At 44.8% G+C, this 24,164-nt stretch overlaps 1 long non-coding RNA gene across 9 annotated transcripts in view; it reads right to left on the bottom strand.

Moving 5' to 3' along the window:
- LOC117200765 (uncharacterized) overlaps window positions 1–24,164 on the bottom strand; it is a 354,407-nt gene that overhangs the window by 259,630 nt on the left and 70,613 nt on the right. The window lies entirely within an intron of this gene.

The raw sequence follows: 24,164 nt of genomic DNA, 5'->3' as shown, positions 1-24,164 counted from the left end.
TTTTCAGATAAGCTCCCACACAAACCAGGCATCAGTTATGTTTTCTAAACTATAATGTGAAGATATTAAGAAGTATGAGATATTAATAGGTGTTAAGATATTAAGATATGAAAAGGTGTTCTGCCATAGAAAGGTTCAGTGGCCAACTAACACTGGGAAAATGGTAGATGAAACCAAATCAAAGACGTTGGCATTTTGTTTGTTGTTTATTTATTTGTTTTTACTACTGATCCTGAAGGAGCTTTAATATGTTAACGCACACTGTGAATTCCAAGAAGGGAACGGAGTATGAAACATTTCTAAACTTAATTAACCTCCTTTATAAGGGATACCAGTCTTCTGCAGGAAATACCTCTATAGAGGATAATTATCTCTGTCTTGGTCATAAATATTTTAAGAATCATCTTGGCCCTACGGAATTTTCTTTGACCCACCCATGGAAAGATGAACACTCCTTTGTGCCCCCACAGTACTCTGAATAAAGTACACTGAAACTCAAATATTCTTCTATCTTATACACGCCTTACGTATTTATATGCCCAAAGACAAATTATGCATTATTCATCCACATGTCCTCAGTGCCTGGCCCATGGTCACCGTATTAATCTTAGTAGAATCTTCGAATGAATGAATGAATGAATGTTGCTATTGAAAAATAACCTACTTTACTGAAGTTTCAGGTGTGTCAGGTTCTCTATTTGGATAATCTCACCTGCTACATGGTTAATACTGACCAATTCATTTTGCCACATGAATTGCCATCTGTGACTCAGCATCCAGTAACTTAGGTGTTCTGAAATAGTCTTTGCTGGGATCTATGCATCCCAGTAAGCTTCCTCCTGGTGATACCCCAGGCCCTCTATGGACTGGCACCAGCCTCCCCGCATGCTCTGACTTTCCACTGCTTCCTGTCACACACCCTCCTCCCCAAACAGCAAAACTCCATCACCTCTAAACCTGGCTGACCTGGCCTGCCCCATCCTCTCCGTCCTCAGTCTTTCGACAAATATTCAGCCAAAGTCTACTGAGGCCTGGGCGTTGCACGAGGCACTGGGTTACAAAGATGAATAGATATGGTTGCTGCTCTCAAAGGGGTCACAATAGACACAGAAACAGAGACATGCTGTGACAGAGCCCAGTACAAGGTACTATGTTAAGACAGAAAGGGTACTGGTTAAGGCTTTAGAAGCAGGAGCTTTTCAAACTGGATCTTTCCTTGAACTACATATTACCAGTGGGTGCAGTCACTGATCCACAAGGGCAAGAATCTATGCTCCACCCTCTCTTCTGCTTCTCATTTCCATGGCATAAACTCACAGGGCGTGGCCATGTAGGATATCAGGCATCCTCATTCATGCATTGCATTGGGTGAGTTGTATACCTGAGACCATCCTACAAATAAAGGCTGAGATTAGGGAGGAAGGAGGTAGGAAGCAGTCTACCAGGCAGCCCTCATAGTGCTGCTGGTGGCATCTTACAATTACTGCTGAACAAGGTGGAGGTGATGGCATTGTCATAGCCCACACATGAGCATACTCGGCTGTTGTTCTGGTGGCAAGGTTACATAATTGCAAACCTTAGTCTTTCAGTTGACAAACTACTTAAGGACCATTTGAGAAAAACAATGAGTCCCGGGTTCTTACCTTCTGGTAAGATCAAAGGAGCACCAGATCTAGAACTTGCAAATGGGTGTCAGGGTTAGGGAAGAAAACACCAGATCAATAGTGTAGTGCTGTGGGATAGAAAAGCTCATCATCACTGCTCTTAATGTCAGGGAGGGAGGCGTAGAGAACCACAGACAGCAGCAACCCTACATCAGAGAGACATTCAGAAAAGCCCGTCTTGTGAAGACAGTTTAGGAATATTGCAGCCAGTGTAGTCTGCTTATATTCTCATTTTACTATATGCACAAATGTCTACTTAAGCCTTAAAGAGCTCTTTCAATAAGTACAAAATTACAATTCTAAGTTATAAAGCAATGTGGTCATAGTTTAATTGCAGTACTTTTTATCCTCAGAGGTACATAAAATAATGGTGCATCTTAAAATCGATAATGTCTCAGATGCTTTGAAATACAGAGGCTACTTGTTTATCCAGCTAACCCACTGAATCCTAACTGTAATTAAGTTTTCTCTTTATGTATCGCTCCGGTTGAGTTGAAAGCTTCTCCAGTCCATTAGCTATCCACCTGAGCTCTGGAAAAATATGTCAGTGTTCTTTGTGTTCTCTGGAAGAGAACAGCAAAATGTGAAAAACTTTAATATTTAATACTGGCTTGTTATCCTCATTTCTGGTTTCGGGAATTAGATGGGGATGACTTCATTGCTCTGCAGGCAACTGTATTGATGGAATGGACCTCACTCTGTGCAACAGATGTGCTCCTGGAGATGTGCTTAATTTAGATTTTTTTTTAATTCAATTGTGCTCCCACAGAAAAACAGTTTGCTTAAGACATCTTTCACACACACACACACACACACACACACACACACACACACACACACACACACAATTTCACTTCAGAATCCCATGAACAAGGATCACAAGACTAGTTAAGAGCAGAGTCCAGGTCTGCATGCCAAGTTTCCTGACCCTGGTGGCCGCTCCCATTCTTTTGAAGGATAATTATCTCTTTAGATTTACAAACCCAGAAAAATTGAAAACTCTTTCCACATTACCTCTTAAACATGGGGCAACACAGTGTTACTAACAAGTATGTAATTCATATATCTACAAGCTTTTGCTATAGGCTTTTGTGTCAAAAAATAGGAAAGTTAAAAGCCAGATGCTCAGCCTCGAGGAAGGGATTGCAATTGATGGGATTTTCAAAACGAGAAAATGGTCCAGGTCCAAGGAGATGGTGTTCGGTCACAGTATCCTAAGAGTTTTCACTGGAAGGATTTTCTTCTCCTGTCATTCTGAAAATCTTAATGGGTTTGAATTGATTCACTGAGCCGTGCCGCTGAAAAAGAAGGGAAGTGTCAAGCTTTCATGTTTCCAGTCGTGCTTTTGGGGGCCAGACCAAAAGGCACCTCAGAACTTCTAGGTTCGAATGTGTTTTCATCAAGAAAAAGAAATCATTGGACAAGTCTTCCCAAGAACCTATCATGTTCCCTGAATTTCCCTAGGTCCCTCCTCCTGGTCCTTACTCTCAGTTGACTGTGGGGACGTGGCGGGGTCAGCCCCACATCTAAGGATAGGGGAGAGCCACCTAAGCAGCTTTACTGTTCCAAGGGGCCCGGGTTGTAGTTGCCATGGGAACAATGTGTCTGAGACCATCACACCACAGTCTACACCATGGTGGGAAGATGGAGTCAAATTGGTGGAGAAATGTGCCCAGAGGCCAGCAGTGGTAATAGTGCTTCCAGTACCCCCTGCAGAAGTGAAGACCTCCTTCCAGCAGCTCAGACTGGCACCTGGAGGTTACAGGAGAGACATCATCATCACCTTGAGAACTTTCTGCTGCCTGGTGGCTACCACCTGGGCTCTTTCACTTTACTACACGAATTGCCATCATTCTGGAGCCCTCTGATTGCCACCGGGTCTCCCTGTTCAATCCCGGTAAGAACCAGAAACAGGGAATCGGAGAAGGGGGTAGGGAAGGGTACTGCTCTATAGGATGAGGCACCGCATCGCTGAGAACTCACAACATCCCCGTGGGAAATACAAAATGGCGTCATGACCTACTCTGGAGTTGAAGCCAGTGGTCCAGCACTTGAATTATGTACCTCAATACAAAACCGGAGGAGGACACTCTTCTCATACATCCTAACTGCAACTCCAAGAGCCTCCCTTCTCTCCCCTTATGCAGGTTTTTGTCTAAATAACTACAAGGATCTCAGTGCAGGGAGGAAAATATGCCTTTAAGGAGAAGAGAGATGCTAGTGATTTGGTGGGGTAGGGACCATGTGTGTGTGGGTTGGGGGGTGGAAAGCAGTGAGGCATTCTTCCAAGGACTGGGGACCATGAGCTCAAATTCCCACCAATTAAAGAGGATGTCACTTTCCCATCTGCCCTGGAACAGGAGTGGAGCCCACACAGCTGAGCAGTACTGTTCCAGCTCCAGCTTCCCAAGAAGAGAGGAGAGAATACTAAGCACAAAGGTATCTAAGCCCGACACTCTCTGACCTTTCTAGACACAGCTGTGCAGGCCACCCAAGTCCACGGCCACTTTTCTCACCTCTGATGAACCCCCAGAGAAGTGCATTGTTTAAACTACTCAAGTTTCAGAATAGATTAGCCCAGCTGAGAGCTCAGCTCTGGACTTGTCCCTGAATTACACAGAACTCTAAGCTGGCAGATGAGAAAGTGGGGATCATCTCTCCCATTTCTGATTTATAGGTTTCCCAGGGAGTGTCCCAAAGCTGGAAGGCTGAGGTCTATTAATTGGTTCATTGGTCTGAGGCCAAACTATCAGACAACACTTCCTGCTGATATGTTGGATTCTCCAATATAGAATTACTTATTCATGAAGTTATTTAGACCTAAATACTATTCAAGCTTTTTCATTCCCTTACTTCCCCTAATAATCTCTCATTGGAATTATACATCTGATTCCCAAATATAAGCTAAGACTTACCTCCAGGGCCCTGATATTGTCTTAGAAAATGCAGAGCTGAACCCAAAACAAAGCCAATAAAGAAGCCATCTAAAATTCCTTGGCACCGCCATGCAGTTTGAGTCTTATTTAAAACAACTATTCATTTTAATGACTGTTCAAGTTTATTTTCATAAAAATGTGTTTTACATAAGCTCCAAAGTTCCTCCTACAATTAATTCCCTTCACAAAGAAAGTGTGTTTCAAACCCAAAATGGTCATGCTGGTCTCCATGACCATGGAGCTTGTTCCTTTCAAGTTGCAGTTGCCTTTTTAACCCTGTAATTAAGCTTAGGGGAAAAAATCATAATGCAAACCAAATAAATCCTGCCCTTCAGGCAATTATGTATGGTATGTGGTGAGAAAAAAATGATCTAGGCTTTGTTCATCTTAAAATACACTTGGCAGCCACTTCACTTAATAAGCTCCTTTCTCTTTCTGAGAACAAGAAAGTCATGAAATCCAGGCTGTAAGGGCAGAATGCTGGCACCTCGGGAGGGGACATCCCGGAGGAGAGACCTGCGCACAGAGGCTCAGAACACTGTTCTGATTCAGCTTCTTCAGGATCATGAGTTTGTCTTTAAGTCTGTCTCTCTGGGTCTTGCTTTTCTTACTGTTTCTGCCTCTGGTAGAACCTAATTGTTACATGATGAGATAAGGACTCACAAGCCCTTATGCTCCTACAGGACCCACGGGCCTCACTGAGCACCAACCTGCCCGCTCCAGTCTCTTCTTCTCTTACCACCCCTTCTACTCCCCAGTCACACAGGACTTAGCCTGAGATCCTGCCCCGTGGGAATCTCACAGCTTTCTCCCTCTGGGGTCTGGATTCCACAGCGATGAGCTTCCTCTTCATCTACCTTGATCAGATCCCATCATGAGTAAGCACCTTCCTGGTTTCTTCTCTTCCTGTGTTCACAGGCCTTGGAACACTGCTGGGGAGGCCACAGAATGGGGCAACCCCTCCGATCTAACCACTTCTCCACCCTCGCTTCCACTGCTGACAATCAGAACTTGTACCTTGGACTAGTCCAAAGCTACCCAACATCCCTACTGTCTCCAAGCTCTGTGCCCTCCAATCCAGAGAGCAATTGTTCCAAAATGCCCATCGAATCAGGTCACACCTCCTGCTCGGCAACCTTTTCTTTTTGCTTTTTCTTAAATTTTATTTTATATTGGAGCATAGTTGACTAACAATGTTGTGTTAGTTTCAGGTGTACAGCAAAGTGATTCAGTTATACATATACATGTATCTACTGTTTTTCAAATTCTTTTCCCATTTCGGTTATTACAGAGTATTGAGCAGTGTTCCCTGTGCTATACAGTAGGTCCTTGTTGGTTATCTATTTTAAATATCTGCTCAGCAACTTTCATCAGCAACACTGTTGATCAAAGTGTGGAGAGACCCTTACACTAACTTTCAGGAGTCTGGATCCCCACATCTTCTTCCAAGTTGACTTTTCCAGCCTCTTTCTTCCCAGATAGTATATAGGACACACTGGACTACTTGCTGATCCCTGCAAACATGCATCCTTTCATCACCTGCCCCTGTGCCTTTGTCGATGGCTGTTCCTTCTACTTGGAAGGTCAAGGCACTATCTGTTTGCATCCTATGCTCTATTCAAGGCTTGGCTTAAATACCACCTCCTCCCTTTAACAGAAAGTTTCTTCTTCTCCACTTGAACCCAAAAAAAACCCTCAGGTAGCTCACTTAGAGTTCTTGGTTTCAACAAGGAGCAACAAGCACCCCAGACCCGATTGCGCATGTCTGCTGTCTATGAGGATGTCTTAGTTGGCAACCAATATGAATCCTCCCGCAGGGCTGAAGCCACATCCGATTAATCTTTCTATTGCTCCTGCCTGGTAAAGTGGCTTGCATTGAATAGGCATTAAATATATATTTGTTGACAGAATAACTGAATGAGACACTTCCCCAGAGTTCTATATTATAAAGAAGCAGCTTAGAGAAGGAAGGAGAGAAGTAAATGTGCTTAATTTGTTCTGGATTACATTTGGCACTTCATCACATCCAAGGAGGTAGCAATCTTTTAAGTCTCAGATTAAATGTTACTTCCCACATGAGGTCTGCCGTTGCCCCTCTACTGGGTTAGGTTCCTCCTGTGGGCACTGTCTCACACACATACACACACAACCCTCCTGTGAGTGGTGGTGCAGAGCAGAGGTGATGGGGGAGGAACTTCTTCCCTACTCCTGGTGTCTTCCTCCGCATGAGGTGTGCTTGCACTAACATCACACTCCTGGCCTCTGTCTCTGCCTCTCACTCACTATGCTGAGTTTATACTGATTCCTATAAAGGCGACGGTGAAGGGGAGCCTGAGTCTGGGGGGCCCAGCCCTCCACCTCTCCTGCCCTCTTGGAAGCGAGTTCCCTGCAGCAAGCACACCCCCTGCCCGCCGCTCCTCCCACATCTGGATTTCACCCAGATGCTCCACCCCGGCCCAGGCGGCCTCTGGCTGGTGGCCAAGCTGGGCAAACTCTGTACCTCAGTGTCAGGCAGCCCACAGGCCTGAAGAGATGAGTTACATTCTCCAATAGCAGCTTCCCCGTGGATTTCAGTGCTATTTTGATTTGCCAGCTGCCTTAACCTTTCATCTTATTTCTCATTTGGCCCAGAAATTGGGTGAGAAAGAGGAGAGTTCTTCATTGGACCTCTGCCTTATAACAATGACTTATTTAATCATCAGTGTTCTACCCTGGACCTCAGCTCTGTGAGGACAGCTTCTTCCTTTTCAGTGTGTTCCCAGTACCTGGTGTGGGTTGAATGCCAAACCCGAACACAGGTTAATTTAAAGAAGTAATTAATTATTCATGTTATGGAGAAAATTAGGAGAAGAAAAGAATGAAAAGGGGAAAGGAAAAGGGGAGGGAAGAAAAAGGAAAGGGAAGGGGTTTTACAAGAAAGAGACCAGAGAGGAAGAGAAGGAGGAAACAAGAGCATCGATGAAAGAGGAAGGACAGAAGAAAAGGAAAGACGGGGGAGTTGAGAAGGGAAAATAGAAAGAGAGAAAAAATAAAGCACCAAGGCCAGGGGCCTCCACACAGCAGCCAGAATGCCCACTGGGAGTCAGAGCTTGACTTGCCTGACTCCTGACCCCTCGCCTGTCTTCCACCCACATCAGGGGACTTCCGGTCCCCCTCCCCTCCCTACTTCCAGCTCCAGCTGCTTCACCTGAGAAATGAACATTCACTTTCCTGCCTCTCGGTCCACGGGCTGCTGGGAGGAGGAACTAGGATGGATACAGGTGACAGTGCCTCGGAAGCGGGAAGGCTCACCAGAGAGAGGGGTTATGAGTGTTGAGAAGCCTTCTCCAGGACACCCCAACCCTGCAGAGGTCAGGCCCCATCCAGGAATCACAGAGAGTGTCCTCTTCGGCTCCCCGCACCACACCAGGCTGCCCTACCTTCTCCCCTCCTTCCCCCCTTTGCTATTCAATTCTCATTATCCTTCTGCTAATAGAGTAGAGCTGGGCACTCGATCAAAACCATTGGTTCTGTAACTCACCCAGACGCATCACAAGCTGAGACATTTATGACCATCCTGGGGTATATATCTCTGTGATAGATCTCCTCCATGAGCTCTCTGGCTGCCCCTGGAGTCTAGACACATCTCATAGCAAAGGATGTTTGAAAGAAGGAGACTGAGGCCTTGACGGGGCTCCCTTCCGGCACTCCTCAGCCCTGATCCCCACGGCTGGGGAAAAGGGGCACAGGCCTTCCTCAGAACGTAAGTGGGTAAACTGAGGTCAATTATTTTGTGTTTATCTGATCTATAGATGAACTAGTATCACTAGGCAGCACTCACAACTGAATACTCCCTGGGACTTTGTCACAGTGGAGATTTTTAAAAGAAATTCAGCTTTATTGATAAGAAACATATTGTCCTGTTTATACCCAAGTCACATCCCTGACAAAATGGCCTTTCAATATTTACACATGCAAAGTACATTGACAATGATGAACATTATGGTTGCGTTGTTATTTTAAAAACCTTAAGCTTTCCTCTCTGAGCTTCAGATGATTTGAATGACATCCTGTATTACTCTGCTAGGGCTGCCATAACAATGTCCCACAGACTAGGGGGCTTAAACAACAGAAACTTATTTTTCTCACAGTCATGAAGTCTGAACGTCTGAGATTAAGGTGTCAGCAAGGTTGGTTTCTTCTGAGGCCTCTCTCCTTGGCAGGTAGATGGTCATCTTCTCCCTGTATATGCACCTGGTCTTCCCTCTGTACTATGTGTGTCTTGTCTTATAAGGGCACCAGTCACATTGGATTAGGGCCCACCCTAATGACCTCATTTTAATTTAACTGCCTCTTGAAATTCTCTATCTCCAAGTACAGTCACAGTCTGAGGTTCTGGGGGTCAGGACTTGAACACATGAATGTGGAGGGGATACAGTTCAGCCCATAACACACCCTGTCCCAGATTCTCTCCTCAAGTCAGACCAGAGTAACCAGAACAGAAGAATAAACACCCAGCTTCAATCTCTCCTAAGAATGTGGAAATTGCTCACATATATCTCAGGATCACCCCAACCTCACAGCCACAGAACTGGAACCAACTGTCCACCCAAATATGAGGCTGCCCAGTTCCGAGACACTGAAAAGAGATAAACGGCCACCACCAGAGACGCTAGCTCAGCTGTGTCCACACATCCAGGGGATGTGAAGCAATGTGTTAGATCTCCATGCTCCCAAAAGGATGGTCATAACCCCGGAGGAAATGGCTGTGGAACCTCAGCCTTGCTAGTTAACTTCCCTGAACCTCAGTCTCTTCATCTGTACATGGAGAAAAGAACTGGATCTATTTCATTCAACCACATGAAGATTAAATGAGAATATCTGTGTTCTTTTTAACACAGTGCCTGGCATGTAGTGAGTGCTCCAAACACTCTGGTCAGAGTGGCAGTGGAAGCAGTGGTGGGAATCAGGGGTCGGATCCTGTCAGCTTTCCCACTTCCACAGCCTTCCTGTCCATGCCACACGATGCCTCCCTCCTCTTCTCCACCCATCACTCCAGGGCCAGCTCCAGCCCCACTTTCTCCCAGATGGTTTTCCAGAACTCTCTAGCACACAGAGTCTCTCCACCTCGGGGCTCCAGCAGTTCAGGCCAGTAGGGTTCTCATTCGGCCCTGAACACTATCTTGTGCTGCGACTCCATGCTCTTCCTCACTCTCGTGGAACCCCCTCCGCCGCGAAGGCCCCACAGCATCACCTCTTCGTATTCTTTTCGGGGTGGTCCCTCCAACATGCCCTGCATTTTCAGCCCTTCGTGTCTTTGCTCACATGATGCCTCCCAGGGCACCTCTGACTACAGCGCAACCCACTTTGTGAGCCTGGCTAAAGCCTTCCTTGAAGTCCTGAACAGGAAGGGAGCTCTTCGGCTTCCGTGCACGCACAGCAACAAACAGGTGACTCTCACATCCCTTTGTGATCATTGCCGCCACCCACCGAACGCTTGCTATGAGCCTGTGCTGTGCCAGGGGGCTTCTCCCACACTGGCTCCTAAGTACAACGATCCCCATTCTACAAGGAAGGAAACCCAAGCTCCAGGTGAATTGACTTGCTCTGGGTCACGTGAGAGTTCAAAAAGGAGGTTGTGGCTTTCTAAGTCTGTCTGGCTCCAAAGATAGACCTTGTGCTACGATACCAGTGATTCTCAAATGAGGAGAATGGAGACATAAACCATGGGGGGGGGGTCACGTGATGGAATACTACCCAGCGATAAAAAAGAATAAACTACTGCCACATACACCAACACGTAATATAGGCAAAGTAGCCAGACACGAACCACAACTGTATGACTCGTTTATATGAAGTTCAAGAACAGGCAAAGCTAATCTACACGATGGAAATTAGAGGAGTGGTGACTTCTGGGTGAGTGGGGTAGGGGGATTGACTTGGAAGAGGCCTGAGGGAGCTTCTTGGAGTGCTGGAAATACTCCATGTCTATTTATGGTGGTATTCATACCAATGCATATGTATGTAAAATTCATATACTATATACTATATATGCTTGTTATACCTCAATAAAATTTGTTTAAAAAACATCTCATGGAGGACATGTGTAGTTTTTAAAATATATTCAATATTATAATTCCATATTTGGAAACCAAAAAACAAATGTACTCTATTGCTTTTGAAACACAAACTTTAAAAAAATTTTCAAGATTTATGTTTCTCCACAGGAGACGTATGTTGAAAAGGCTGAGACACACTGCACTACACTGTTCACATTCTGCCTCAGTTCCCGGAGTAACTCCGGCTCCCCCACTAGACTCAGGGCATCCTAGGGGGAAGGCACCATCTTGGTACGTGGACAACAAACAGCTCAGGGTCTGCTCGGGCACACAGGAGAGGGTTAGTAAGAGACTGTCTCCCTAATGGCCAGAATGGGTCCCCAGAACTTACTGGCTAGCTATGCCTGCCCTCCAGAACCCCCAACGTGCTGAAGCGGCCGAGAATTCAGGTCCAGACTGCTCTTCCCCATCCCAGCTGTGATTCAGCCACATTTTTGCAATTCAGAAAAAAAGAGAAGAAAACAAGCACTGTGGCTAGCCTTGCTCTCAACCAAGGGCTGGCTGCTCAGCAGGCCTGGCCGGGCGCCGAGCCGCTGAGGGTCTGACCCCATCCCACCAATCACATGAAGTTTCCCTAGCCAAGGCCGCTGCCCCCTGTGGGCAGTTTGCTCTGCACACAGACTCCGGGCACAGAGAAGCTGCTGGAAGTTGTTCTAGGAGGCGATGGCCTTTGCTGTTCTTAGAACAAAGCCTTTAATTTGTGTGGCAAGAAGCTTAGTGTATTTCATGCTGCCATTCTCATTATGAACTCCCAGGGGACGGGGGCTGGCATGAACCTTCCTGTAGTGAACGCCAGGCACATCAAGTCCTCAGCACGGATCCTAGGATGTCATGGGCATATACAGGTAAATTCACTCCCCCTTCCCTGGCTGTTCCTCATGAGAAGGAGAGCATTCAGGAAGGTTGGAGGTATCAGCCAACCAAGGCACAAATTCTTCTCAAGGACCTACCCAGTGCCATGGGGTTGGCAAGAGGGGGAAGTGTCTTTGATGGCCCCTTGAATAGCTGAGGCATGCTGAGCACTGGAAAGAAAAATGCAGAAGTTACTGTGCTCTCTTTTAATGGGGCAAACTGTGGGTGTGTGACACCTTCTTGCAGTTCTTACTCTGTATCAGATCTCACAAAATTCCCAGAAATTTCCTGCCTGGCTGTCAGCTTTGAATTACAGGTAGATGACAAGGTATCCTTGGGTTTAATGATGCCCCAGACAGTAGAGGCTCTTGCCTTCATTGCAAAGATACCTCCTTACCTTTGTCAGATTCTGGAAAAATCTCAGGCTTCCACTCGCTCCTTTGTGTCACTCATTTGGAGAAGTTAGAGAAACTTTAGAAACTGATTATAGGCTCATGAATGTCCAGCCTCTTGGTCTTTCTTCATTGGGACCAGGTGGACAGGTTAATTGGCTGATCCTCTCTGAATATCCAAGAGGTGCCAAACATAGTCAAGGAATCAAGCAATGGGAAGAAAGAGAGATGAGAGATAAGGGTCCTGTCTAGAGAGGCTCCAGAGACTCCTGGAGTAGAACATCACTTAGAGATCTTCTAGTCCATTCCTTCTTTCCCGGTGTCTGTAGATGTCCCAGAAAAGGGCAGTGGCCAAATTCATCCTCCCAGAAATCTCAAGGTGGGAGTGGGCCTCTGCTGGGTCAGTTCTTACTCCTAGGCCAAGTCATCTTAGTAACCAGAGTCAGGAGCTCCTCTCTCTTGCAATGAAGCTACAGGGTTGTTCTCCAGTTAAATCTCTCACTCCTTCTCTGCTACCTAAGTTTGCAGAGTAAGTTCTGTGGCCCCTCCATAGAAGAGGGCTGAGCCCAGCACGAGGCCCATTCTGACCATAGAGTTCACAGACATGAGACCTGCAGGGCAACCAGGTAGCAGAGAGCCCTCATAATTCCTGACAACAATTTTTATACCAATGTAGATGAAAAGCCCTTTCACATTCATTCATGTCTAATGCATGAGGTACACTGAGGGTCACAGAGGTGAATTAGACATGTTTTCTGCCTTCAGAAGTTCTTAGTCTAATAGAAGGAACTTGTATTCAATAGCAGAATACAAGATAGGCCATGAGAATTATCCCCTAGGAGGGCCCAAGGCGCTATGGGGCCATAGAGGAAGGAGATTCCTCATAATTGGAGGAATCAAGAAAAATGAACCATAGAAGAGAAAAAAATTGTATTGGACCTTGAAAGAGAGATGTCTGGATATATGTGAAAATGGGAAGGAACTATGTCAGGGTGAGAGGACTCAGAACCAAAAATGGAGAGATGAGAAAATGCAGGGCATGTTCAGAAAACAGCAAGTAGATGAATTTCACTAGGCAGAGTATGTGAAAAGGAGAAGTAAGAGATAAGACCATTTAGGAAATGCTCTAATTTAAGAAAAGGCAAAGTCTTGGAGGACTCTGAATGCCATTTTGGAAGCTTATATATTTTTCATTAGGCAACAAGAAGTTATTGAATTGAAGAGCATGATCAGGGCCAGGGTCAGATTGGGGGGATTGGAAGTAGCGTGAACTTTGCCTTCAGAAGAAAGATATGGAAGCTGAAGAATCCAAGGCAGAAAATACAGAATCCCCATCCCAGAGGAAAAGAAGTTCTGCTTCCTTGTCAAGCTCTCCACAATCTCTGTTCACTAGTGTTCCCTTCTGTATTTATACATTCAGATTCTCCTCTCTTCTGGTTCTTTCTTCACAGATCACAAAGTGTCAAGTCTATCTCTTATATTAAGAAAATCAAATCTATATAAATTCCACCCTCCCACCCTTTTCTTTATAGCCAAGCTTCTTAAAATGATAGGAAGCCTTCTAAAATTGATGATTTTGTCCATGCTCTACTCTTAAAACCACACAGTATTCACAAGATGATCTATTAGGGAGTAGGAATAAAATATTAGAATCTTAATTTTATTTATTTTATCTAAAAATATATAAGTAAAATTATGTTTTACTAATTCAGTAGAACTCTGCCATAATTCAATAAGTAGAGTCAAAAATTTTTTCAATCATGTAAAATTCAGGGTAATGTTCTTAGAAGGTTAATGAAAAATAGCATTTGGGGATGAAAAGTTTACATTACCTGCAAAGAATATCAGCAAACATCTTAACAGTCCCAACAGAAGACAAGAGACAACAGAATATTATTTTCAAAGACCTGAGAAAAAAGTAATGGTCCACTTAGAATTCTGTACCCTGCTAAGTTATCACTGAAGAATAAGAGTAAAGACTGAAAGAATTTACCACTAACAGACTTTTGCTGAAAGAATAATTTTCTTCCTCCAAATATAAAGGATGAAAATTAGGAAAGTGGAAGTGGAAACCAGAGGAGCAAGATGTAAAAAGAAATGGTGAGCAAGAAATAAGTAAGCATGTGTATAAACCTAAACAATAACAATATAAATGATAAAAAATCATGATTAATTTGGGGATCATAAAAACCAAGATAAAACTACAAATACTGGACAAAAGAAGCTTGTAATATGGAAGGTTGTGATGAGAGTTAAAACTTCCTAAACTCTTTGTATTTCTCAGGAGGATGACTGAGCTACTGATTAACTTCGTTTGGTAAGGTATACATAAAATTGTTTTTAAAGTGACCATTAAAAAATGAGAAAAGGATATACAACTTTCAAATTAGTACAAGGGATAAGGAAAAATAAAGAAAATGCTGTCTATCCAAAGAACATAGGAAAGGAGAGGAGAAATCATAGCAATGGAAAAGAATAGAATAAATCCAAATATATCAGTAATCATAAGAAATTAAATGAATTAAGCTCAGCCATTAAAACCCAGATTATCAGACTGGATAGAAAAACTAAATGTAGTTACATGCTGTTTACAAGAAACATGCTTAAAACAAAAGACAGCTATTGCATGTTAAAAGGCAGAGAAAAGACATACCAGATAAATACCAACCAAAAGAAGCCTGATAAAATGGAGTTTCAGGGGAAAAGCATTATTAGAGACAAAGATGCTCACTACCCATTAATAAAAAAAATTATTCCCCAGGAAGATATATCAATTCTAACACTGGTCACACCTAAGAATATAATTGCAAAATATACAAAGCAAAGATTGACAGAATTGCCATGTGAAATTGACAAATCAGCAATCACAATGGGAAATGTTAGCACCTCTCCCAATAATTAGTGCATTAAGGAGAACAAAAATTAACAAAGGTATAGATTTTAATACCATAATTAAAAACCTGATCTAAAGAACATCTATAGAGAGAGCTGTCTAGACATTCTCTGTCTATACTTCCTCACTTCCCAGCCACTGTCCAACCAACTGCCTCCACTCCCAGCCCTCCTCTCAAAGAGTGGCCCCAAGAGCAACCTACGACCTCCCAATTACCAAATCCTTACGGTTCTGCTTTTAAAACTGTTGGTTACACTCTCCTTGAAACTGTCTGATAAATACCCTTCCGTGATGCTAGATTCTTGTTTCTCTTTCTGCTCATTCACTGTTTCCTTTATGTGTTTGACTTCATCTGCTGGTTTTCCCAAGGTTCTGTCCTCATCTCTTCTCATTCCATTCCACACAGTCTCCCTGACAACCTTATTTCGCACCATGGGTTTATGTCAGAAATGCAAGTTTAGGAGGCAAGGGTTTGGTGCAGGAGACAGCATGGATGCGGGTACAGCCCACAGGCCTCCTTGGTGAGTGCCCTGGTGAATGCCAGGGCGTGGCAGTGGACGGAGGCTGGAAGGCCTGGAAGGTGGACAGTCTCCCTCTAAATTCAGAGCAGGGACCCCGTGTGTCCTGTTCACTTCTACACCTAGCTCAGTGCCTAGCCTCTAATAGACATTTGATAAAAGTTTATTACTTGGTTGAGCACGCACTGAATTTTGCATGTGCTCTAGAGAGCTCTAGAAATACAGTCTGTTGAGGGATGGAAAGTTATCATCCATCTCTGAGCTTCCTCCAGGGCTCTGACTCAGGCCAGGAGCTCTTGCCCAAACAACAGCCAAGATCACGGTCAAGAGATCAACCTAAGCCAGCCCCAGTGGGGCCACTTCTTAGCTGTTGCACGTACTGCTTTGAAAAACCAGAGCACTGTCTTAGATCATAAGACGCCGCACACCTGCTCGTTGCTTCCTGTCCCTCTTTGTCCCCGTCCCTGGTAGAGAACACCCCTCCCTCCACCACCCACACAGCTGTGAATCTGCCAGCAGTCCCTGAGAGAGACAGGATAGGGGCACCGTATGTATCAATGATTGTGGACCAGGCAAAGAGACTTCTGGCAAAGCAAAGTGGCCATTTTCACAGACTTTTCCTAAGTACATAAGCCAAACCCTGAGCTGCTGAAAAATCAGTCTCCTGTCCTTTCACACTCTTGCGGCAATAAAAGTTCATTTTCTCACCATATGCTGTAAATTACAGGCTGAAAAGGTGGGTCGCATCTGACTTCAGCCTATAAATAGCTGATCCTCCTTTGCCTCCTCGGAGGGGCCATTCTCAACGGTGGCTTAGCTCAGTGCATCCCCGGCCGAGGGATAAGAACGCAGGAACCAGAAATCAAATCTCCCTCCAGTGAGCCCGGGGCAGTACCTGGAGTTCCTCATGCCTCAGAATCAGAAAAGACCCTGCCCAGTGCATACATATTTTTCTAAGAGGCAACATCTAGGTAAATCCACTCCCAGTCTCTCTTCATCTCTCTTATGCACCCCTTCTGCAAATAGCTCCCAGCACTGTCCCAGAATCTTGTAAAATAAAAATCAAAGCTGAGCAAATAATTTCAGACTCGTGTTTAAACCTTCCCCGGGTTCCTGAGTCATTGCCTCTTAAAGGGGAAGCGTCTTTGCCACAGGCTCCGGAAGCTGTTCCCTATGACAGCATCTCGACCATCCCCACCGAAGAAGCATTTTGTTTGGCGTTTCAGGAGCTCCTCACAGGGCTTATGGAAGGCAGTTTTTAATCAATCGACAACATTATCATCAGCTGCATGCCTGGCACGGAACAGATGCAAAGGTGAATGAAAGACATGAGTTTCATCCTCAAGGAGCACATAGTCAAGTGCAAGAGACACATCACATTCTGTGAAACAACAGAGAACAGGAGAAAATTGGGATTAAGCATTCAGTCGAGTGGATGAGATGGCAAGTGTGCTAGGAGTGCAAGGAGAGTGGTCTGTGAGGATGGAAAGCTTCCTGGTGGAGGTGAGGACTGAGCTGGAGGCTTTGGAGAAGAGAAGATTAAGGGGAGAAACTAAAGCCAGGAGAACAGCATGAGCAAAGGCAAGAAAGCCAAATTAAAACCAGGTCTGGGGTCTTCCCTGGTGGCGCAGTGGTTGAGAGTCTGCCTGCCGATGCAGGGGACACAGGTTCTTGCCCTGGTCTGGGAGGATCCCACATGCCGCGGAGCAGCTGGGCCCGTGAGCCGTGGCCGCTGAGCCTGCGCGTCTGGAGCCTGTGCTCCGCAACGGGAGAGGCTACAACAGTGAGAGGCCCGCGTATGGCAAAAAAAAAAAAAACAACCATGTCTGGGGAGATGTGACCTGCATGTGTCACATGGTCTGTGTTTTGGGCTGATCTGTGTCCTCTGCCCCTAAAATTCGTATGTTGAAGTCCTAACCACTAGGACCTCAGAATGTGACCTTATTTGGAAATAAGACCTTTAAAGAGGTGATTAGGGTAAAGTGAAGTCTTATGAGTGGGCCAATAGGACTGATGTCGCGATAAGAAGAGGAGGTTAGGACACAGACAGGCACAGGAGGAGGACCACGTGAGGACACAGAAAGGAGGCAGCCATCTGCAAGCCAAGACTAGAGGCCTTAGAAGAAACTCACCCCGCCAACACCTTGATCGTGGACTCCCAGGCTCCAGAACTGTGAGAAAATAAATTTCTGTTGGTTAAGCCCCCAATCTGTGGTACTCTGTTATGGCAGCCCCAGCAGACTGATGCAGTCAGGTTATCTTGGAAAGAGCTCTCTGGAAGCAGCTGGAGGCTGTCCCAAGAGTCCAAGCACAAGGCCATCTTGGCCTGATCCAAGGCAGAGGCTATGAGAATGGATGTAAGGAATTAGAAGGTAATAGAGACCAGCCTTGGCCACCAGTTGCATGCAGGGATGAAGGATATCTATAAAATCTGAGGAAGAAGGACTCCAGGGAAACAGGCTGCCATTTCAGTTCCCAGGGATGACCTTATCCACAGAAACCCAGTGTCCTCTCCCTGCCCTTTCTCAACCCTGGTCTCTGTGTGGCAGGGGACACCTTTAGGTTGCAGGATGTTGATGAGATAAACCTCAACATCCAGTGCTTCATGCTGACTCAAGCTTGGAGCTTCCTGGTAGGAAAAAACTTTAAATCCTAACTTACACCCGCTCCGGCACTCCCCTGCCCACGTGGGTAGTCAGGAAAGAAATCCCTCCTGGGGGCACCAGTCATTAAGAGCCTCTGGAAAGTAAAGCGCCTAGCTCATCACTCAGTCACTGGGGACCTCAGATTCCTCAATCACTCAATTCTGAGAATCCCAGCTGTGATCACTGACAACCTCAAGCTCCAGACACCGCAGCTCGTGCTGGAAGGGGGAATCAGGAAATGTGTACCATGACTCCTCAGGGACATCCCTGACCTCAAAACACCTAATGAGCTGGGTGCACGATGGCCCATGCTCACTCTGCACAGGCGCAAAGGGCCTTACATACATCGACGATGTATCTAATTATTCAAACAGACTTGCTGCGATGTGCAAATTGTACCCCCAGTGAGCACCACTGTGCACCTACCAGAGCTACCGTGAAAATCGCCAGTGTTGATATGGACATGGGGCAGCTGAAAATCCCCGTCACTGCAGGTTGTACAACCACTGTGGAAAGCTGCTCAGTAGGATCTACCAATGCTGAATGTACATTCACCTCATGGTCCAGCCATTCCATTCCTAGGTACAGAAGTGTGTGCCTACATGCACCAAAGACATGTACAATCTCAGCACTACTGTACCAGATCTCCCCCAAATTAAACGGGGATGAATAAGTACAATGACACACAACGATATGGAGGAGTCTCACAAACATATTGGGAAAAGGAAACAACACAAAAGACTACCTATTGTATGATTCAATCTACTCAAAGTTCACAAACAGGCACAACTAACACAAGGTCTGGGGCCGGCTTCTCAGAAGTTTCTGCAGGCCCCAGCAAGGGGCCTTCACACCAGGGCACAGCCCTGGGCAAAAGCTGAACATCCGGGGAGCCTGTCCCCCACTTCCGATATCCCAGGGGAGAAAAAAATACTGCCTGTCGGAAATGTGTTAGAACTGTCGAAAACACGTCAAAACAGCTATATACATAGTGATCTCTAAGTCACAGTTCCATTTGTTCTGTGACAGTATAAAAATAACAAAATTTTCATCGAGACAGAATATAAAAACAAAGGAACCACTTCAACGGTATGTGAAAACAATGTCTCAACAAAAGCCCCTTTTTTCCTCTCAGTGGTGGCCTCTATTCAGTGACATCTGTCTCCCTCCCATTCTCCCTCTCAGCACACTCCTTCCTTCTCTCTCACCCTCTTCTTTCTCTTCTACCTGGGCCTTTTTCCCATACCTGGCTCAGACAGCGAGCAGGAGATTGCAACCTTCTGATCTGAAAACAGGTCCAGACAGTGCCCCAGAGTCGCTCCCAGCTCAGCTCTGCCAGCTCACATTCCCAGGACACCGACCCAGGAAGACACCCTGACCCTCCAACCATAGGATTTACATATTTAAGTTGGCCTGAACAAAGGCTGGGGGTGAGGGTACTCTTCTAGAAGGTGCCAAGAGAAAATTCCCCAGAGCTGCTTGCTCTATTCTCATGCTGTTATAGCACTGAGCATCCTGGGTTGTGTCTTCTTCAATTAAGCCTCAAACTACATGAAGTCAAGAGACAATGATCCTTTGCCTCCCCCCAGCCCCATTCCTCAGCCCCAGCCCCAGACTGAACAAATGAATAAAGGCTGGCCTGAATGCATGAATAAATGAATGTCTAGATCACAGGGAAATAGTGATCATAATATTTATTTGTTTGTATCAAAATAATACAGGCACACAGTCTAAATAAAACTCACATCGAACTAACACTTAAAAGAGAGAACAGAAATCTCCTTCCGCATCTCCGTCCATCCACCAGTCCTGATCCCAAGTGACAACACTCCCGTATCTTTTACCTCTTTGTTCTGATATGTACCTTCACATATCTTGATTGTTAAGAGTGGAGAGAAAAGACACCATGGGATGTCCACAGCCCAGTCCAGCAGGGGAATCCCAGCATAGCGCCCTGGAGTTCAGGAGCAAGGCCACACCATCTGTCCCAGAGAACTACACACCACTCAAAAAGTAGCTTCTGGCGGGATACTGGGCCCTGGCAGGGATAGAATCTGATCCTGAGGCATCAGAAGACTATGTGAGCAGAGCCACCTACCATAGACTGGTTCTGTCAGACCCATCAAATCATAAGGTCAGGTGGGCCCAGCAGCAATCCATAATAAGATCAAAGTGGTACATTCGCACAGGGCAGAACCAGAGCCAGAGGGCACAAGTAAGCTGCATGAGCAGATGTCTCAAATCCTATCATCCACTGCTATTGCACTGGCACCTCTCAGTCGGCCCACATCTATGGCTACAGATAGAGGTGGAAGAGAGCTGAGCCCTGTTTACAGATAGGTAGCTTGACATGTGGGTGCCAACCGAAAAAGGATTACAGCTGCACTGTATCTTCACTCGGGGTCTCCGTCACCCAGAACCCACCTCTCTGGCTCCACAAGTGTTAGATGACGGAAAATAAGTACAAATATTTTTTAACTGTGGTAAAGTACATAGAACACAACATGTACAGTTTTGACTATTTTTAAGTATTTTAATGTTCAATGACATTAAGTACATTCACATTGCTATGGAATCATCACCATCTACTCCATCTATATCTCCAGAATAGTTTTCATCTTATCAAACTGAAACCCTGTACCCAAATAACACTGACTCCCCACTTCCCCCTCCCCCAGTCCCTGGCAACCACTATTCTACTTTCTGCCTCTATTAATCCGACAACCCTAGGTACCTCATATTTGCGGAATCATACCGTATTTTTTCTTTTGTGATTGGCTCATTTCGCTTAGCATAATGTCTTCAAGGTTCATCCATGGTGAACCATGTGTCAGACTATCCCTCTTTCTTAAGGCTGAATAATAGCCCATCATATGTATGTGCCACATTTTATTTATCAATTCATCTTCAATGGACACTTGGGTTGTTTCCACGTTTTAGCTATTGTGAATAATACTACCATGAACATGGGTGTACAAATATCTGTTCAAGTCCCTGTTTTCAATCTTTTGGGTATATATCCAGAAGTAGAATTGCTGGATTATATGGTAATTCTATTTTTAAGTTTTTGAGGAATTTCCATACCATTTTCCATACCATCTATGTTCCCACCAGCAGTGCACAAGGGTACCAATTTCTCCACAGGCTCTCCAACACTTGTTGTTTTTATAATAGCTGTCCTAATGTGTCTGACATGATATCTCACTACGGTTTTGATTTGCAGTTCCCTGATGATTAACCACGTGGAGCATCTCTTCATGTGCTTATTGGCCAAATATCCTTTTAGCTACCAGGAAGACTCAAATTTACCAAGCAACGACCAAATAGCCCCATTTTCATTGCAGAGTGATCTATGCAGGCAGCACCAATGCACTCACTTTGGAAAATAAACAAAGATGTATTTTATTGACCATTAATTCATAGTATCAAGAAGAAAACGTTTTTCATTCTCAGTCATAGGAGGATTTGATCAGTGAATGCTGGTTCAATAGTTCAATTATATGAGAAAACTTCAGCTCAGCAAAGATGGCCTGACCTCTTTACTGAACCTTCTAAAAACTGAAATGAGTTTGAATATTGCACAGGGGTACTAATTTACCCAAAGGAAGCAGAAAATCTGAACCCTACATATGCTGCCGGCTAAACAAGCCCAGCAAGCCGTTAGAACCTGTCTCTACGGCCTTGAGACCACCGCTGCGCAGGCTTAAAATGATGTCAGTGCGTGAAAGGCCAATTTCTCACAATGTAAAAAAATACAGGTGGGGTCAGAGGAGAGACGTGAGCAAGGGTTTGCATACTTTGGAGACTTTTTGGTCTCCTTTCCACTCCAGGCAAAAGTGGTCCTCTCTCTTCCTCCCAGGAGCTCAGCACAAAAACTTCCTCATACTTCATCACACTCAACATCTAATTACTCCCACAGGCCAGTGGACTCCACTTTCGACACCACTCTGCCCCCTTTCTGTTCCCTCCTCCTCGACCCCTCTCCCCACATCACATTTAGAGGGACACCATTATGATTCCAAAGCGGAGACTGGCTACACATGTTCACCACTCTCAGTTCTCCTTCCTAGACCCATGGGAAGACTACATTTCCCAGACTTCCTTGTAATTACATCAGGGCCAGGCGATGTGGATTGTGGGGAGAAATTGTATATTAGATTTTCAGTCTTGGCCATAAAACTCCCAAACAATTGCCCATACTCTCTCTTCCCCTTCCACAGCAACCATGCAGGCCATGGATTGAAAATGGCAGCATGACAAGATGGAAGAAGTCTGGATGCCTTAGTCATTACTTGAGGCAGAGCTCCCAGAAGAGCCTCTCAACCCACATTAGATAGTGACATGAGAGAAAAATATACCTTTTTTCAGGTCAAGTCATTTAGAGTTGAGGGTTGGTCATCACCACAGCATAGTATAGCCTATCCTGACCGATACAAACCTTCCCATCTTTCCATAACTCTAGTCACCAACAAAAATTCTCAGCGAACTCTGGACATTGGCTGGTTAAACCAAGTAGGACTCCAAGAGCATATGAAGTTCTACCATAAAGCTAGACTTTACTAAACACCCTCCTGGCCTAACTATAAACACTGAGAGTTGAACCCATAGAAGCAAAGTAGAGCCCTGGTTGCCAGAGGCTGTGCGGTGGGAAAAAGGAGAAATTTGGGCAAAGGGTACAAACTTTCAGTTATAAGAGGAGTAAGTTTTGGGAGCTAATGTACAGCCTGGTAACTATTTTAATAATATTGTATATTTGACATTTGCTAAGAGAACAGATCTGAAGTCTTCTCACCACATACACACAAAAAGTGTAACTATGTGAGGTGATGGGTGTATTAAAATAAGCTTGATTGTGCTAATCATTTCACAATGTATATGGATATCAAAACATCATGCCGTACACCTTAATTAAATGCAATTTACCAAAAGGTGGTCCACTACAACCATAGAATGTAAATGTTTTATTTTATATTCAGTGGCATTTTATCTGTTGAAGTGGACATGCTCAATTATTTACCTAGAAAAAAAATTAATGCTATTGTGTACGACATGACACGGAAAATGTGCACCCCTTGAGTTCACCATAAGCATGGCTGCTGCACCCTGTCCTCTTATGAATGTGTTTCCCGGACCAATGTTAAAATCAATCAATCTCCATGGAAATTCGACCAGTCGGAACTGGGCCGTCAGGAACTGCTCACATTCAGGGTCTTTCTCCACCCTCATTTTCAGAATGCAATAGCTTGGCTATTGTGTTAATTAACAACACACTTTGTAAGCAGCAAAAATCAATTGAAAAAACAGCTATAATTTGTGGCTAATAACCAAATGAAACTCACCACAAAAATGCCAAGAGCATTTGAAAGATCACAGGGAACCCAGAAACTTGTGTTCAGACAGAGGAACCATGGGAGGGAGAGACGAGTGTGGTCCAGAGTGGTCAGGAGTGGTTATGGAGAAAGCCCACTCAGCTAGCACAGAGTCAGACAGCAGAACGAGTGGCATGCCGCAAAACAAAAAATATAAAGTATGTGTCATCTCCCTAGTGGCGGGGCAGCAGATGGTAAAGCTGTAGATCAGAGGCTGGAAAGATGGGGACCCACGATATGCAATGGCAGAACATTCAAAACTGTCACCTGTCATTACTTGGGATGCAGACCAAGTGCGTACTGAGTATGGCTTAGAGGAAATGGTTGGAAAGAGCCAAAATGTTACTGTGTGTTGGTTGCTCCTCCCTGCATTTTACAAGGCATAACAAAAAGATATGCACTCAAGAGAAATATCGGCTGGTTTGCAAGCAGAAAATGAAAGGGAATAGAGAGAATCCAGGTAATAGGGCCCACCTGCTACACCCCCAAACAGTAAGAGATAAGACTGCAAAATTCTTTAGGCAACTAAGTCCATTAAGATTTCTTGGTTAAAAAGGAAGACTCAATCCTGTAGCAAAGAGTAAATTAAGGATTCCCACCCAAGCCTATTGATTGAGATGGTCTCAAGATAGCTGCCATCATGCTGAGAAAGAGATGGATGAAGAAAAAAAATAAGGCTGGCTTAATAATTATATCTAGGAAAGAACTTTGGGTGAAGTTATGGACACCTGCAACTGTAAAAAGCAGGTTGATCGGAAGCCTGTTAAGTTTTTGACAAAATTCTATTGCCAAAGAAA

The sequence above is a fragment of the Orcinus orca genome, chromosome 13 (genome assembly GCF_937001465.1).
Source record: "Orcinus orca chromosome 13, mOrcOrc1.1, whole genome shotgun sequence".
Classification (NCBI taxonomy): domain Eukaryota; kingdom Metazoa; phylum Chordata; class Mammalia; order Artiodactyla; family Delphinidae; genus Orcinus; species Orcinus orca.
Note: the sequence above shows the minus strand (reverse complement) of the source record. Positions and strands in the feature narration are given on the sequence as shown.